Source organism: Phocoena sinus, chromosome 2, assembly GCF_008692025.1.
Source record: "Phocoena sinus isolate mPhoSin1 chromosome 2, mPhoSin1.pri, whole genome shotgun sequence".
NCBI classification, from domain to species: Eukaryota; Metazoa; Chordata; class Mammalia; order Artiodactyla; family Phocoenidae; genus Phocoena; species Phocoena sinus.
The window spans coordinates 97,980,159-97,999,242 of NC_045764.1; the positions used below are offsets into that span (position 1 = coordinate 97,980,159).

The following is a 19,084-nucleotide window of genomic DNA, read 5'->3' on the forward strand; positions in this document are numbered from 1 at the left end:
CTGTTCATATACAACAAATTGGACACCCTAGAAGATATGGGTAAATTCCTAGAAACAACAACCTACCAAAAATAAATCATGAAAAAACAGAAATATGAACATACCCTTAGTAAGGAAATTGAATTATTAATCAAAAACAAAACAAATACAAAAGCCCAGAACCAGACAGCTTCACTGGTGAATTCTACCAAACATTTAAAAGAAGAATTAACACCAATCCTTCTCAAAATCTTTCAAAATATAGAAGAAGAATGAACATTTGCAAACTCATTTTGTGAGGCCAGCATTACGTTGATATCAAAACTGGACAAGAAAACAAAATTACAGGCCAACATCCCTTATCAACGTAGAAAAATTAGATGCAAAAATCCTCAACAAAATATTAGCAAACAAAATCAAACAATACATTAAAAGAATCACACACCATGATCAAGTGGGATTTATTCCTGAGATGTAAGAATTGTTCAACCTCTGCAAAAGTGTTGTGCACCACATTAACAAAATTGAGGATAAAAGTAATATGAGCATCTCAGTGGATGCAGAAAAAGCATTTAATAAAATTCAAAACCATTTACATTATAAACTCTCACCAAAGTGGGTATAGAGGAAGCATACCTCAACATAATAAAGACCATATATGACAATCATACAGCTAATATCTTACTCAAAGGTGAAAAACTGAAAGCTTTTCCTCTGAGATCAGGGACAAACAAGTATGCCCAGCCTTGAAACTTTTATTCAACATAGTACTGGAAGTCCTAGACAGAGAAATTAGGCAAAAAAATAAAGTAAAATTAATAAAAGGCATCCAAATTGGAAAGGAAGAATTGAAACTGCCACTATTTGCAAATGACTTAATATTATATATAAAAAAACCTTAGGGCTTCCCTGGTGGTGCAGTGGTTGAGAGTCCACCTGCCGATGCAGGGGACACGGGTTCGTGTCCCGGTCTAGGAAGATCCCACATGCCATGAAGCGGCTGGGTCCGTGAGCCATGGCCGCTGAGCCTGCGCGTCTGGAGCCTGTGCTCCACAACAGGAGTGGCCACAACAGTGAAAGGCCCGCGTACCGCCAAAAAAAAATCCTTAAAGATCCCACCAAAAGGACTTTTAGAACTAATCAAGTTCAGTGAAGTTTTAAGATACAAAATCAATATATAAAACTCTGTTGCATTTCTATACATTAATAAACTGTCAGAATGAGAAATTTAAAATATTATCCCATTTACAATTGCATCAAAACAATAAAAACCTAGGAATAAACTTAACTGGAGGTGAAAGACCTGTACACTGAAAACTCTAAGACATTGATGAAAATAAATTGAAGAAGTCACAAATAAATGAAAAGATATTATGTGCTCATGGGTTGTAATAATATTGTGTTAAAATGTCCAAACTACCCAAAGCAATCTACAGATTTAATGCAATCCCTATCAAAATTCCATTGCCATCTTTCACAGAAATAGAACAATACAAAAGTTTGTATGAATTCACAAAAGATTCTAAATTGCCAAAGCAATGTTAAGAAGACCAAAGCTGGAGGAATAACATACTCAGATTTCAAACTATATTACAAAGCTATGGTCGTCAAAACACTATGGTATTAGCATAAAAACAGGCACAGACAAATGGAACAGAGAGTCCAGAAATAAACCTAAACATATATGGTCAATTAATTTATGACAAAGGAGCCAAGAAATACAATGGGGAAAGGACAGTCTTCTCAATAAATGGTGTTGGGAAAACTGGACAGCCACATACAAAAGAATAAAACTGAATTAATGTCTCATACTATACACAAAATTAACTCAAAATGGATTAAAGACTGGAAGGTAAGACCTGAAACCATATTGGTCTTGGCAATGGTTTTTTGGATTTGACACCAAAACAGGTGCAAACAGGTGTTGCCAAAAGACAACAAAGCAAAAATAAACATGTGGGACTATATCACACTAGAAGACTTCTGCACAGCAAAGAAAACCATCAACAAAATGAAAAGGCAACCTACCAAATGGGAAAAAATAATTATTTGCAAATTGTATCTGATAAGAGGTAAATATCCAAGATATAAAGAACTCATACAACTCAATAGACAAACCCCAAACAATCCAACTCAAAAAAAAAAAAAAATGGGCAGAGAATACAAATAGACATTTTCCCAAAGAAGCTATATAGATGGCCAACAGGTACATGAAAAGATGTTCAACATCACTAATCAACAGGGAAATGTAACTCAAAATCACAATGAGATACCACCTCACACTTGTCAGAATGGTTATTATCAAAAAGTCAAGAAATAACAAGCATTGGCGAGGATGTGGATAAAAAGGAACTCCAATGCACTATTGGTGGGAATGTAAATTGCTCCAGCCACTATGGAAAACAGTATGGAGGGTCCTCAAAAATTAAAAAAAGAACTACTATGTAATCCAACAGTTCTACTTCTAGGTATTTAATCTGAAGACAACAAAAACACTAATTTGAAAAAATATAGGCAGCCCCATATTTATTACAGCATTATTTACCATAGCCAAGTTATGAAAATAACCTCAGTGTCCATCAATGGATGAATGGATACAGAAAAGGAGCTGTATATACAAGTACACACACAAAAAGGAATATTACTCAGCCATAAAAAAAATGAAATCTTCCCATTTGGACAACATAGATGGACCTTGAGGGCATTATGCTTAGTGAAGTAAGTCAGATAAAGACAAATATTGCAGAATTTCACTTACATTGGGAATGTAAAAGAAAAAGTGGGAGTGAGCAAATGGGTAAAAAGGGTTAAAATGTACAAACTTCCAGTTATAAAATAAATAAGTCATGGGAATATAATGTACAGCATCGTGACTATAATTAATAAGACTTGCATATGTGAAAGTTGCTGAAAAAGTAGATCTTAAAAGTACTTATCACAAGAAAAGTAGATTTTGTAAATCTGTGGTGACAGATGTTAACTAGACTTATCGTGGTGATCAGTTTGCAATACATACAAATATCATATCATATTGTACATATATTATATGTCAATTGTATCTTGACTTTTTAAAAAAAGACTTGAAATATTTGTTAATGCTTTGGAGTGGTATTTTGTTTGGTTATAACACAATGCTGAGATGGATCTTAAGTTGGAAGCATAAAACTCCAATTTTAATTCAGATTTTAGGGGCAGAGTTCTGGGGAGAGGTGGGCTATAATAAGGCAAATGAAAAAGCATGTCTCACTTCAGTGTCTCAAACAAACAAACAGAGCACCAGGAAGCCTCATTGTGGTCCTGATGTCAAAGTGTAGACCATAAGTTAGAAGGCATTTTTCCATCTCCCCAGGATATCTCCTATGGAAACAGCCCAGGCCATCATGGTAGCTGCTTAGGAATTTGGGATTCAAACAATCAATGTGAGGACAACAGGAGACAAGACAGAAGTGTCAACTGCTATCAAATGGCCCCAAAAATGCACACCAAGCATATCACGGGAACAATGGAAGGCATGGCAGTGAGGCCCCATGTACAGGATAAAAAGGGAAAACATGGTCATTTGCAAACACATGGGAGTCACCCATGAAATCCATCCTACTGGGTTTTGGCTGCCATTGCAAAATTCCACAGACTGGGTGGCTTAAACAGAATTTTATTTTTTCACAATTCTGGAGGCTCGAAGTCCAAGATCAAGCTTTAGTGAGTTTTGATTCCTCCTGACACCTCTTTCCTTGGCTTGTAGATGGCCAACTTATCTGTGTCATCACATGGTCTTTTTTCTGTGTGTGCACATCTCTGATGTCTCTCTTCTTATAAGGATACCAGTCATATCAGATTAGGGTCCCACCCTTATGACATCATTTTTTTTTTTTTTTTTTTGCAGTACGCGGGCGTCTCACTGCTGTGGCCTCTCCCGTTGCGGAGCACAGGCTCCGGACGCGCAGGCTCAGAGGCCATGGCTCACGGGTCCAGCCGCTCTGCGGCATGTGGGATCTTCCCGGACAGGGGCACGAACCCATGTCCCCTGCATCGGCAGGCGGACTCCCGACCACTGCGCCACCAGAGAAGCCCTATGACATCATTTAACCTTAGTTACCTCCTTAAAGATCTTATCTCCAAATAGTCACACTGGGGGTTAGGATATCAACTTAGGAATTTTGAGGGGACACCATTTAGTCCATAACACCGTTCCACACCTATTCTATAAACACCATCTTATTCATACCCCCTCATTCAGGGTCTGCAGGAGGTTGGAATTCTACTGGGTAAGCCAAGTTAACTGTATTGTTATTTCTTATCATATTATACTTTCTCTCTAATAGCTCATTCTGAAGCTGCTTTCATGGTTAATCTGAATATCTGAAAATGATTAAGTAAGCTACTAGCTCTTTTCAACATTTTTAGAAAAGAAGCAACACCATGCAGAATCTTACTACTAAAGCCAGATAGAACTGTCATTTTTGCACCTAGCCCACGTTCAAAGAAATAGTCTGAATAAATTCACCATTTTTAGAACCACAATTATGTAAATGATCATCTCATTATATATATATGAATATGTATATATGAATGAATAAATAAATATTTCTTTCTTACAATGCAACCTACATGCAGTTATGCTCATGGGGGGAAACAAAGAACTTTAGGTTCAAGCAAAATGCTGATCTCCAAAGTAGTAGTTGGCATTTTTAGGTAGTTTTAGATGAAAGTCTCAGTGTGAGTTCTTTGTCATGCCTTCCAGATGAGGGAAGATGTAATAGGCTGTTTGATGGTCTCAAGCCCAATCTTTATGCCTCTACCCTCTCTCAGGATGTAGTCAGGCAGTTGCTGGTTTTGCTACATCGTTAATTTAGCACCCTAGACAATTTTAACTGGTTTTGTTTACGTCATTTAATTTTCTCTTAGGGTTCAGCACCACAAACATTTCAGAAACACAATAAACTGGGTCACTGTGGTTGCTCAAATCAGTAGGACACCATTCACGTGGCCCAAGTGCATCTTAGCCGCTGGAGTTGACCATGGCACACCATGGGTTTTTTTGTTTTTTTCTTTGTGTTTTCATTTTAAATAGTTTTATCACAAGATGTTAATATTCAGGACACTTTGGAGCAACCTTATACTTCTAATCAGAGTTTTGGTAACTGGTTTTAAAGTGTTACTTAAGTATTTTTCTCATCGTTACTTTCAAGCAAAAGTACTACTCCATGACTAAGAGATGTTACTTTGATCAAACAGTTTATCCTTAATAACCTGAGACGTCAATCCATGGATACCTTCTATGGTAGTTTTACAGTATTCTCAAGTAGTTTCGGCAAGTTTGTCTTCTGACTTTTGGTCATGTGTTTCTACACCGAACATGAAACTCCTTCATCTCACCTGGGCTTTTGACTGCTCTAAAACAAATCAGACAAATCAAACAGCTGACCAGTGGTACGGTCTGCATTAATCAGCAAGCTAGAGGAACACAGAATATTTACCCAGTATTGACTCCATGAAAGCTCAAGTGATTTGTGATCCAGAGGATTTGAAATATGAGACTTCTAAGACATGTTGCTTGCAGTGTACACCAAAGCCTTCTATTTTATTAAGTGGGGTCTGGTACTCAGAAGGTCCTTCTCAAGAGGTTTGTATGTCCTAAAGGTTCCAAGATTCATTTTGCCTGCAGATACTGTTCTTGTTGGGTATAAACAAGCCCGGGTATAAACCTCCTGAGAATTAATGGGACCATCCAGTATAGACATACCCAAACTTCCTCTCTAGGAAGTGCTCCAAACCTAACGTACATTGTACACAGAACCTAAGATCATTTTCTACCCTCTGATGTTCTCTGTATCTCCCAAAGCTGAACAATGTTGGTGAGAGCATCTAGAGAAGTGAGTTTTGACATCATTATGTCTAATTCTCTGTGATTTGGAATTCTTCATTAGCATTTTTACAGAGGATGTATTGACCTAAGCCCACTTAAGTATCTAAGGCCTCAGCCTATGGGTAATAAATAAGATTAATATAGTATTTAAGGTAAGTGGCACTGGGCAAACTCTCCATTGATTGTGGAGTATGTTAAGGTTTTGTCTTTCATGTCCACGTAAGAGAAAAGGAAAGCTTAAGGGAAAGGACTCATTAAAAGTCCTTTGTCTAAAAACCTCGGGAAGTTTGACATCATATTCTTCCTGACCTCTGAGTGATCACTACTACGGCCAGGACTAATGTTTTTAACATCACACCTTGAACATGGCCCAATATTTTAAATTACATCCATAGATTAAGCCTTCTTATAAATTTCCTGGTTCCGATGCCTCACATTATTGGATATATTTCTGTTTCCTTTGCTTTCATAGACCCTAGACCTAAATAATGAAAACTCTTTATAGTTCATCCAAAAACTCACTGACTCTGACATGTGGTATTCACATTTTGTGAGTAATTTCCAGGGTAATTCCTATTTTTCTGCTGAGTTGTATGCCAAGATAACTTTTGGAAGGTATAGCAGCATGGGTAATTGGCAATTGTCCAGGTTTGTGTTAGATACATTATGGAGGTGTTTCTGTAAATTAGGAATCCATGCAAACAGGTAAATTTCTTTATCTAATAATAATTCTCATTGGGGGTGTTCCCTTAATTTATCTCCCTTTCTCATGTATTTATATGAAATTGCCTCAAATGATGCTTTCTTTTTTCTCTGAAAGAGCCCATCAGTAGATATCCAAAGACAACCATAATTAGGTAAGCTGGCCAATTAAATAAGGAAACACAATATCTTGTTAGCAATCGGCATCAACTGTTGGGTGACATTTTGATAAACTGCTTCAATATAGCGTATAGCATTTTGGTACCTTTTCACTTCTTAAAAGGTCATGGTCTCTGAAAAGTAACATTGAAATAGCTTATATTTAAAGGGTATAGGAAAATTCAAATAAATAGCCTGTTCCACTTCTAGATCTTTCTTCTCACAATAAAATCCCTGACAGTCTATTTGTCTTTTTTGTTTTTTTGTACTTGTCGAGGTTTCCATTATTATAAGGGGAAGACGATATATCTTTTTCTCTCTAATCCAGACTTGCTATCACTTGAAGCCTCACTCTATTTTCAACAAAGAATTTAACAGTTGCCTCACTTGGGAAGATTTGTGTGGTTACAAGTGGCTCCCTTCCTAAGACAGAACTAGAAATATTTCTACACCAATACCCACTCGTGAGACTTACAGGAAACTTCTTCAAACCACTGTGAGGAGTGTGTATCACACTGCTCAAGGGTGGAAACCGGGGTCAACTCCACCAGGACTCCAGGTTAGTGTTTCTTACAATATGACCCCACAAGCCATCTACCTTAAAACAGCACCTGAAGTGCTTTGTCAAAAATGCAGATTCTTGAGTCAAAGTCCAAATCAACTGAATCAGAATCACTGAAAGTGGAGCTGAGGATACCTCATTTTTACAAGATCTCCAGGTAATTCTTAAGTATACCTTTGAAAACCACAGCTCTGTGCCATAAACAGGTAATCTGACCATTGCGAGACTTTGAGCTCAATCCTGCCTCTCTTCCTTCACACATATTAAACTTCTCATATTCTCATCCAGCAGGAAATCACTTCTGTTTCTAACTTTAAGATGAAAAAACAAGTTGCCTTTTTCCAAAATGACTCATCCTCGACTTTTTGTCCAGACTGATGCAAAGGATCTGTCTTGCACATTGTGGACTGCTCGTGGACATTTTGGGGATGTGTATAACATCATTTTATTAGGAGTGGATAATTTTTCTTTTCAATTGTCCTATGTAGTATAGGAAGTGCCACATAAATTTCTTTTACAGCCTTGTTAGAAATGTCTGAGAGCTGCAGCAAATACAGGTCTGTGTGTGAGCAGAGTGTGATCAGGGCTTTGCTGAGCATGAATTGGTTGAATCAGCCAGTGGTCCCATCATTCAGTCAGTGGGCCACAATCACCAGAGTGCAGGTGACATAACTGCTCTTTCAAAAAAATAAAGCTGTACCTATTTTATCCTTTACCCACTACATAATAAGTTTTATTAATTGCAAATAAGTATTTGATATTTAGTTCAACAAATTTTGTAGTTTAAAGTTCCAAAAAGCAATCATCCCACAACAAAATAGCTGAAAATACATTGTAGGCTAGGCAAATTGCAGGAGATTAACAAGGCCGGAACATATTCATATCAATTCTCCTCATTCCTAAATGCACCTGCCCTGGAGGTCAAGGCTCAGAAAGCCAGTAAGACCCCAATACATTCTAGGCCCAGGTAATGGTCACCTCACACATCTTACGAAAGAGTCCTCATTCAGCTTTGAGAAAGGAAATGAGGCATATCCTTCTATCCTCAGATCATACCCATCAGCCTGTATAATTTGTTTAAAAGGAAGAATATTTAGTGAGCTTCAGCTATAAACTATTGTCCTACTGCCTAGAATGTATTCTTTGGGGTTCTAACTCCTAGTGTCCCTCCTTCCCACGCTCCACTAGCTCTGAGACACTGGATGCCTTATCAACCTACATTGGGAGAATTCATCTTTTCTTTAACTGATTCTTCAGGTTCAGGGTCCTGTGCCTAACTGGCTTATTTGTGCCAATTAATATTTTGTGATTTTCCTCATATGCTTTGGATCTCCTGAAAAAGACTATGCTTCCTGCTTGTCCCTTTCTGAGGCATGGAAAGCTAGACTCAATACTCAGCCATGCCACTGGCCTTTCCCATTCTTACATGTCTGTCACCCTCCTTTTCTTGAGCACCTGCTTTCTGTAGATAACATTTGCCAAGTTCTCTTAATCAAGTGACTCCTGGATCTGGTCATTCCAGATCTACATAGCCAGTCATGACTTTGTACTGACAGTGAAAGTAAAGAACTACTGACTGTATAAAAATATAACCCCAGTTCCCAACTCCCTTTAATGATTCTTCACTCAATTCCATAAAGCCCAAGAAGAATTTAGAGATTGTAGTTCATCTTGGAGGTGGGGTAGAGAAATTAATATGTATGGAGTACCAGCTGAGAGCTGAACATGTGATCTTCCTTACGGTAAGAAAATGCTTCTTGGGGATGGGAAAAAGAAAGTTGAGCACACACAACAGTAAAACCTAGATAAAGTGATAAAAGTTACTTTAAGAACAAAAATATGAGAGCATCTCATTATTAAGAAACACTGGGCATAAGAAGGTGAAATATGAAAAGTCAAGAGACTAAAACATAATTCAATATTAAAAAATAATGCTTCAGCGGAAAGTTTAGAAATCAGATTCAGAAACTGAAAAGTTCACCCTTTAATACAATGAACATAATGATCATGTCTCTTGTGTTTATTACTCTGTCCTCTTCTTAACATGTTTTTTGGCACTCGATAGGAACGCCAAAATATTTCTTAAATGAATGAATGAAATAATTTCTCGATCAGTAAAGTTAACTGCATTATACAGTGAAAACATGTACAGTGACATTGGTGCACTCACTAACATTTTAAAAAGTGACCTGAATGCCAGTGTCCAAAATAAACGTGGGTTTAGAAAATACATTTTGCTAGTTGATATTATTCCAATAAAGGTTGAAATCTCAGTCATCTATCTGCCTATTTTGTTCTAAAAATATTAAAAGCTTTACTGTTTCTTAATGCATTATTCTTAATGCATTAATTTACTATTTCTTTGCATGGTTATTTTTCACATTATTTAGAGAAAATCTGTCTTCCTGCTAAAACTTTTTGCACTGTATATACAGTATTACTTATTGCTTGGATAATGCCCTATTAATTTCAATGGATTCCTTTTGACATAAAAATGGATTTGCACTGAAGGGCAAACACTACCTCCATATGTATCCAGGTTGCATTACAATTGAATCCATCACATTATACATTTATAGGTGTCTACCCCTGTTACACTGCTAAAATGGCCTGCCATAAAAAATGGCCATGTGAAAAGCTGGTTTAAATTTCATGCATTTTTACTTGCAAAGTATCTGGATAGATGAACAGAAGCCTCCAAGATGAAATCTTTTCCAACATGAATATGCTAACATGACTAACATGACTCCCTGGAAGCAACACCTCAGCACTTTGTCCAGTGTCTTTTCTTTAGATTCCAATAACAGATTTGTTTTAGGGTCAGCATGTTGGAAAGCAGTAAGAATTTATTTTTTCAAGCTCACAGTGGTAAGTGGCACATTGAGAGAGGAAATCGTAATCTCTTCTGTTTTCTTTGGCACCACTGATGCTAGTAAATGAGGGCCCCTATATGGAAATCAAAAGCGCTGTTTAGGGGCTTCCCTGGTGGCACAGTGGTTGAGAGTCCGCCTGCCGATGCAGGGAACGCGAGTTCGTGCCCTGGTCCGGGAGGATTCCACATGCTGCGGAGCGGCTGGGCCCGTGAGCCATGGCCGCTGAGCCTGCGCGTCCGGAGCCTGTGCTCCGCAACGGGAGAGGCCACAACAGTGAGAGGCCCGCGTACCGCAAAAAAAAAAAAGCCGTATTTAGCATGTAGGATCTTTGGGATTATATCTTTAGAAATAACTGACTGGTACACCTATTATAGTTTTAAGACAATTAAAATGTCTTCCTTTTCCTTATTAAGCATGGAAAACCACGCCTACAAAGCTGACTGAAGGTATGGAGGCAAAACATGATTCTCAGGGACAAGTATAGAAACCAGACTGAGTCTATTTGGGGTGCTTCTAAAAAGTGAGGGTCAAGAGTTTAGGAGAACATCAATTTTGTGGGATTTCATCAAGTTTCCTTATTTTTCCGTAAGTTAGAACTCTCAAACGGAGGTAAATATATTATAGCAAATAATAACATACTAGTAGGAGGAAAAATAAAACACTAGATCTCTATCTATGACTTAAACAAGAAAAATTGTTGGCTCATGGTTTGAGATTTTACTTCTCACATAATAAAAACAAAATAGAACAGGAAATGACAATAACACCACCAGACTGGAATCAGAACATTTGGGCTTACGATCAGTTCTGTCCTTTCTAGATATCTGATTTCAAAAAGTCATCGGGCTTCTATTATATGCTGTATATATAAAATGAGGATTTTCCATAAGAACTTGCTCCACATATTTTTAAAAATGAAGGCCAGCATTTAAAAATCAATTTTTGCATAAAAACATAGACTTATTGTCTCAGTTGCTTTATATGTAAAATGGGGATAAAAATAATCTACTACTTTGTGTCCTTTATGTAGAGTGAATAAGATATTGTTATATACTTTGGAAACTTGAAATTAGTATTATTTACCACTTATTAAACTCATATTATTCTTGACTTTAGTAGCTTCTTTTGTCTCTTCTAATTTTTTTAGTTCTTTTTCTTCTTATGATCTCAGGAATTAACCACAATATTTCATACCTGATGCTTTGAAGACTGCAGCTTTAGTTAGGCTTGGCCCATGAATTCTGACTCATAACTTTTTCCATTCAAATTATTAAAAGAGGACTTTATTTATCATAACGTATGAATGGAATATAAATGAGGCTCAGTGTACATCAGCTCCCTTATATGAATACACATAGGTCTAGTACATGTACAAGGGGACATGAAGTGAATTTTGAGATGGTAAAGATGAGGGTACTGTTCAGTTTCTTTTTTCTTCCCTTCCATCAGTAAAATCTATTGAAACACACAAGATGTAGAAATAATACATATTGATGCAGATTGAACTGGCAAATTGTGTTTTTAAATATAGGGTGCATATTACCCTTTTGTCCCTCAATATGTTAAAATATGTTTTATAAAATTGTATTATAACCCTCAAATCAGTCTGATCTTTTTAAAAAATGTTTTTTTTTTTTTTTTTTTTTTTTACAGAAATTAGTGGATCAAAGATAAGGTTAAAAATTAGCAGTACCTTGAGTTACAAAGGATTTGTAGAACTCTTTCTGTAGCTGGGAGTTTGAGAACCAACTATTAATCATGTTATAACGTCAAAAGATATAAATGTGTACCAAGCAGAAAGAATTCAGTTCAGGTCTGCTGGCCCAAATACAATGGGCTGAATACAAAGTCCTGAGATTTCTTAGATGCATAATGTACTTACAAATGGTCCATGCTATGCTAATAAAACTATTGTGACTTGGAGCTTTTGCAGTAGAAACTGACAGATGAGGCCGGGTTAAGTACTTTTTCAGACAAGCTACTACAGTAAATCATTAAGGCACACAAACAATCATCCTTCATCAACGTGCAATTTGTTTCATAGCAATTGCAAATCGAAAACAATGTAAACAAACAAATCGACAACTAATGAACATCCCCCCACGGCTCACTGTAAATAGATCTACAACTTTAGAAGAACACTTTAGCCAACACATTGTCAACTCATTGTAAACACATCTACAACTCATAAACAACTCATTACCCAGTCTGTTGTCACCTCATTGCAATTAAAGTTGAATGTTAACTGTACTGTATGTTCCTGCTCTGAATCAGATTATACCCTAAGAAGAAAACGCTAAGGAGAACCCGTTCAGAAATGAGAACGATTTTATTTTACTTTTCTCCCACATCAGCTTGACTTCTAAAATTACTTGACCAGGCTCACATTGAAATTAAACTGTATTTTTACCCTTTCCTCAGGTACCCCACATTTTCCATTTACATAGAGAAGGCAGTGGTTTCTTAGCGCAAGTTTCTTTCATAGAGGAAAAGTAAATGTGTAAAGTATTCCCCAAGCAGTAGTAAAACTCACAGCTTTTACTGTAATTGCTTTGTGTGAACTGCATTTTGGTATCCCTACCTGGTATATAATCTTTTGGTTGGGGCCAGTTTTTCTTACAATCTACAGGATGAATATTTTTGGAAAGCAAACATGAACTTATGAACGTCAACACAATTCTCCTGTAATGTTAATTTTACCTAAGGATTTAAGTGGATTTATTCACCATTCTGATTTACATAATCCTTATATCACATAGTGTGTATTGCCAGATTATATGTGTACGCTTATGTATAATATGTCGGCAGATATGTATGCAACACATACGTATACTTGGCGTTATTTGACCCGTTATACAAAGGGTGAGTTTTTGTGATGAGGGTACAGTTTTATAGTAAATTTTTTTTCTGATTCAGACTAAGCTTCAGCTTTCTTGGTTAATCTGTGTGGAAGATAGAAGGATTTGAATTGGAATTCTACTAAATGAAAATGATTTACAGATTCAAGGTACAATCCCATGTACCAAACTATATTTATAATTTAATATGCTTATGAGCATCATATTCATACCAGTCAACACAAAAGGGCCATGGTATGGTGAAAGCACAACCAACAACGAAGGGGTCTTTGTTCTCTGGCCAATTCTGCTTCTACAGAAATAAGATATTCCTTAAAGTTGTATTCCAAAGGGTGAGTCACCGATTCCTTCCTACGAAAAATAATCTCTAAAGTTCTTTCCAACTCTAAATTTTATTCTGAATATTTTAAGCATGCATGGTATAGCTAGCACTGAGGTGCTTTGGAGAACATATAAGAAATTATTTTTATCTTATGAAATAGAGGGATGCATTAAAGCTTTGCAGTCAGATAACAATCTGAATACAGTTCTGTCACCTCCTAGCTGTATAATGTGTCCTCTCTGAGCCTTAGTTTCTATACTTATAAATAAAATACTTATATTTAAAATAAGCATGTGGAATTATTGTGAGAATTAAAGATTCAAATACTTGTCAGGTATCTAGTGCAACGCTTAGTACTGAACAAGTGTTGAATGGACAGAAGTAATGATGATGATGACGATAATCAAACTAGTTTATAATCTCTCTCTAGAGAAAATCCAGACCAATAAAAAATTAATTCATTCATCCCTATAACCTCTTGCATATTCTCCTGCCATTATAGAGAGGCCATAACATTATACATTATTCACATTAATGTTTCTTGGGAAAATACTTTTGGGGAGGGCCATGGATTTTCTATTTCCTTCTTTTCTATTTCCTTTTTCTGTGACATATTCTATCATGAAGGCACCCTAAGTATTGAAGTATGAGCCCCAGATTTAAATACTATTAAAAATAAGGATGATATTTTTACTGCAAAAGAGGTTTTTGAAATTTTTCTCTTGTATGCTATTAAGTTAATATACTAAATTATTATAAAGAGAGGTATCTTGTTAAAGTATAAAGATCAGTGCACTATGAACTGAGAAGGTGTAGGTTTTAGTCTTAGTTCTGCCCAAAAGCAAGATATTGAGCTTGAGTAACTCCCTTAACTCATCTAGATGAAATCAAGTATTTGATTCCCCAGTTGTCTCTCCCATTTCCCACTCCAAATTCCTTCCAGATCATTTATTCATTCAACAAATACGTATTGATCGCTTCCACGTGCTAGGGACTCTTCGAAGTACTGGGGATCCATTATGAGCAAGACGGACAAGTCCCTGTCCTCAAGGAGTTGACATTTTAGTGGATGAGACAAAGTGAGTAAGTAAGCAAGTTAAGGCAATACCAAGTAAAATTGAGGTGAAAAATGAAGCAGGTAAGAGGCTTGAGAGTAATGGCAAGTCATACTCTTTAGATAGAATGGTGAGAGAAGTCCTCTCTAATGATGCCATTTCACTACAGACCTGAATTAAGTGAGAAAGAAGTCATGCATTTTTATAGGAGACTCAATAGTTATAGAATACAAGGATTAAAATGTTATATCTTTCTGTTTCTGTCTTAAGGCTAGCAGAATCCATTCCCACCATTCTTTATAACCCGTCTCTTAAGGTGCAGGAAATATGTTTCTCTCTTCTACCCCACCACACACAAATTTATCATCCCCATCCCCTGTCTTCTTCTGATATCAGAAATCAAGCCTTTGTACATTTTTCATAGGTTTAGCTTCAATTCCCATTGCTGCAAATCAAAGTATTATTTATAAAAAGTGACTATGTTAGAATGAACACAAAGAGGCCAACCATTTGAGATACAGAGTTACAGGAGATGAAGTCAGGGACTTAGCAGAGCTGGATCATGTAGGATGTTCCAGGCCAGCATAAAGGCTCTGGGTTTTGTTCTGATCAAGATAAGATTCTGCTGTCACTCTGTGCTGGATAGACTCTAACAGGGCAAAAGTAGAGAAGAGAGACCAGCCAAGAGCTTCTTACAACAATGTAAGCAAGAGATGATGGAGGCTTGGACAAGTAGAGTAGCAATGGGGGTGGTGAGAAGTAGTTGGATTTATGACTTTTGAAGATCTAGGACTCAGGACTTGTAAATGGGTTGGCTAATGGTGTAGAAGGTGAGATGAAAAGAGAATTCAGTGTCCTGCAGACCTGATTGTGCTTGACCAGTTATGAGTTGGAAGACCTTAGGCAAGTCAGTTCATCTCTCTGACCCTCAGAGTTCCCTCATCAAATTGTTATGAAGATTAAATGGATTGGATGGCACATAATCACACATACACCCCCCATAAATATTAGCTTCTATCTCCTCCTCCTTCCTTTACAGTCCAAACGTGCTAGAAATAGTTCTGAGATTATGACACAGATCATTTTATCTTGTGATTGTTCTTAATGATACATAGAAAAGATTTTAAAAATAAATTCTGAGACAGATAATGAAAACAATAATGTCATAAAAAACTAAAAGGTATTATTAGACATTCCAGATAAATGTTAGAAACCACTTTTCTTGACCCAAATCTATGGATTCCCAGTAGTAGTAGCTACAACTTACAGGTACGAGTCAGCAAAGAGGCTTACCCCTTCTGGAAAAATTGGGCCTGGCTTCAAAATGGCTGTCAGCTTCCTCTGAAGTCATAGGCAAGGCAAATGTCTTACTTCCTTGGGATATTCTGACCTAATCAAGTACTCAATTTTTGCCCCCAAAGATTTCTATCCATGAGAACGTTAACCATTGACACATTCTCAGGTTATCTGGTGCTCAGATCAACTATGAAGAGAAAGTCACCATTGCAAGATGCTTTCTAGACAGGTAAAACACTTGTGGCCACAGACTGCATTTCTAACCCTCGGAATGATATGCTCATGAAAGTGAACAGAGGAGAGAATGGAAAACAGAATAACATGATAATAATAGCCAGTGTTTATTGAGCACCTTCTATATCCCAAACACCTTACACTTAATAGCTCATTTGCACAGGTCCTCTGTGAAATATGTACTATCCTTATAATTTCTACTTCCATAAGTAAACTGAGAGATGGAGAGGCTAATTTTTTTTTTTCTAACGCAGCTAAGCAGTGGCCAAGCCAGGATTTGAACCCAGGTCATCTGGCGTCCGAGGCTGCACTTTGAATCATTTTTCAATACTGCCTCTATCATCATGTTCAGAAAAATAAATCAAAGAGCAAGGTATCAACTTATACCAAGCTATTAAAAACATTACTCTGTGTTAGGAACAGCATTTCATTAATACTAATATGATGAGAGAAGGTGAGCTGAGAGGTAAATGAAGATCTGAAAGCTTATTTACACTCCAGATCTGTGTCTGGTAATCTTTACCATTTAAACGACCTAAATCCCTAATGCTGCAGTATAAGCCACGTTGTTTTAGACTTCTCTGAGACAGTCTTTAAGTCAGCTGTTCTCCCTATTGCCCTCCAGGTCAGAGCTTCTGGGTGGCCTTCAAAGGAAAACTCAACTAGAATAGACTGAAGAGTTTATGAAGTAAAAAGAAAGGATGACAAGAGCTCAGCAGGGAAATAATATTATACCTTCCATGTGAAAATTCCCAGAAAAAATATGTTCATTCTTACCTCTCAACTCTCTTTTTCCTCCACTCATTCTTTGTCCTATACATCCAGATTCTTCTTGAAGCCTATCACATTTCCAGATGAAAATATGTGCTCAAAAATGTGCTAATATTTTACATGTGTATAACACAGATGTATGCACATTACACTATAGGTACGAGGCATTTAAGACACACAGTTACTAATATTTGCATCCTAAGCTTTAATTCAACCAGGATACTACATAGCACATTGTTCCGCGTCACATGTGCTTCAAAGTAAACAGGGTTGGCGATGATTTAAAACCTCTATAAAAGTAAACATAAATGATTTTAACAAATGTTCTGCTTTATTTTTTCTTTCTGGTTAATTTTTTATTTTTTAAGTTCTAGGCTTCTCAATGATATGCATTCTTCCAGTGAATCATGTTACTTACAAAATTTACAGTTGACCTGTAGTTCGATGCTTACAATATTACTAGTATCTAAAATCATATGCGTTCCTGGAAACAACAGGAAAGGACCCTTTTCACAAATTCAAGTAAACCTTGCACTGCCAGTATAGAGCTCACCAAAGCCATCGAAAATTCAGGGTATTATTGTACTTAAAACAAGTGAATTCTACCAACCTCCACACCGTCTGTTATTTTTTTCATCACTTTTCCATAATGCATCCTCTTCACTACTTCTGAACTTCTCTTATTCTTCTGCTTCTTTTAAGTCATGTCAGAATTTGCCTATTTTGGCACTCAATGGAGACTATCTTAGAACTTTCTTCTAAGTCTTGGCTGACTTCAGGCTAAATTCCAGATAACTAGGTGGGTTTGAAATATGTATGTAGAGAAATTTTATATGAAACATGTGTTGTACAAATGGAGATGATTTTTAACAAACTCTAGTCTTTGTTTGATCTAAATAGATTTTGTTTTCGTTTTGACTTCCTACATAAGATCATAGCTATACGGTCTTCTACTATCCCTTCCCTCAAAACTGGGAAAAAAAAATTCATTGCTAGGTACTGTGTTTTAATATCTACCCACAGTATTTTTTATGCTATTCACAGAAAACTTGGAAAATGCAAAGAACATAATATATTAAAAATCATTGATACTAAATTTCCTTTGAAAACGTAAAATGTCCTATGTGTTAGACATTTAGACTATTTTCTATGTTTTACTGTTATAAGCTAAACAGAAGTGAATGTTCTTGAACACAAGTAGTTGTTAATTGGGATTTTAAAAAATATATATCTTCAGCCATTTGTCATCAAATTTCTATACTCATAGGGATTTTTCAGAAGGCAGGGATTTCTCAGAAGTCAGCTGAACTACACATTCATAGATATTAGAATTTAGCTCTTTCTTCTTGTAGTCTTGTTATCTAAAATGTCTAAAGAAGTTTTAAAATCATATATTGCAATAAGTGCTAGTTATAAAATGTTTATAAAATATGTTTTAATTAACTTTTCAAATCTGCTTATTAATTTTACAAAGAGGGGACTACTAATGGAACACTTCATAAACAACCTTATGTACTTAGCATGGAAAATGTTTATGAGAATCTCGCAGGAATATTGCATTTTTCTATTGTACTTTAGCTATCATAAATGTTGAAAATGACTATCAAACACACCTTATAAAAATAAATATGTGTTACTTATTTAAAATTTTGTTGACTTTTTTAATACATAGGTTTTTGAGTCACCATATACAGTTTTATAATTATTTTAATTCTAATTTTCACAAAGAAATTACAAAAATTTCTTAACCATGAAAGAGTTCGGACTCTGAATGAGATGTTTCAACTGTCGGATTTGTGACCTATGTAGTCAATGAGTGATGGATTAGGAGCAAAAGGGTTAAGCCGTGTGTGTGCTGCTACGCTTTAGCCAAGAAGTAAGTTCAGGACACCATAGTTCAGATAGGTCAAAGCCTCGTAAAGGCAAAGATCAGGGAAACGAAGGGTTCAGAGAGCTGGGGACCTGGAGAAACGCGCCCTGGAGAATTTCAAGGAAGCAAGGTCTAAGAACTTCTACTGGAGCTAGGGGCCAGGCTATTGTGCTAGTCTTGGCCCAGAACAGAGACTAATGCTGTAATCCTGAACCACTCTCTCTAGGGTGGTGCTTTCTGTCACTGAAAAGGCTGGAACTGGTCTTAGGGGAAAAGATGAAGGGCCTCTTTTCTTGAACTTCCATGGCTTAGTTAATTAGAGCCAATAGGGCACAAGATTCAGAAGCCTACAAGAGAACATTAAAACCAGTGGAACAATCCAGTCTCTGTTGTTAGGAGGGTTTGGAAACAGATTAGACTAGAGGACAGAGACTCCACTAGACCTTGACCCAAATGAACCTCAGCCTCCTGGCTACAGTCCACTAGCACACACGCAGCTTAAAATAGTCAACAACAGAGTTATCAGAATCAGGTCCT

At 36.6% G+C, this 19,084-nt stretch overlaps 1 pseudogene; it reads right to left on the reverse strand.

Moving 5' to 3' along the window:
- Positions 1-5,187: 5,187 nt before the first annotated feature.
- On the reverse strand, positions 5,188-5,720 carry LOC116748588 (annotated as a pseudogene).
- Between the last annotated feature and the right edge of the window lie 13,364 nt (positions 5,721-19,084).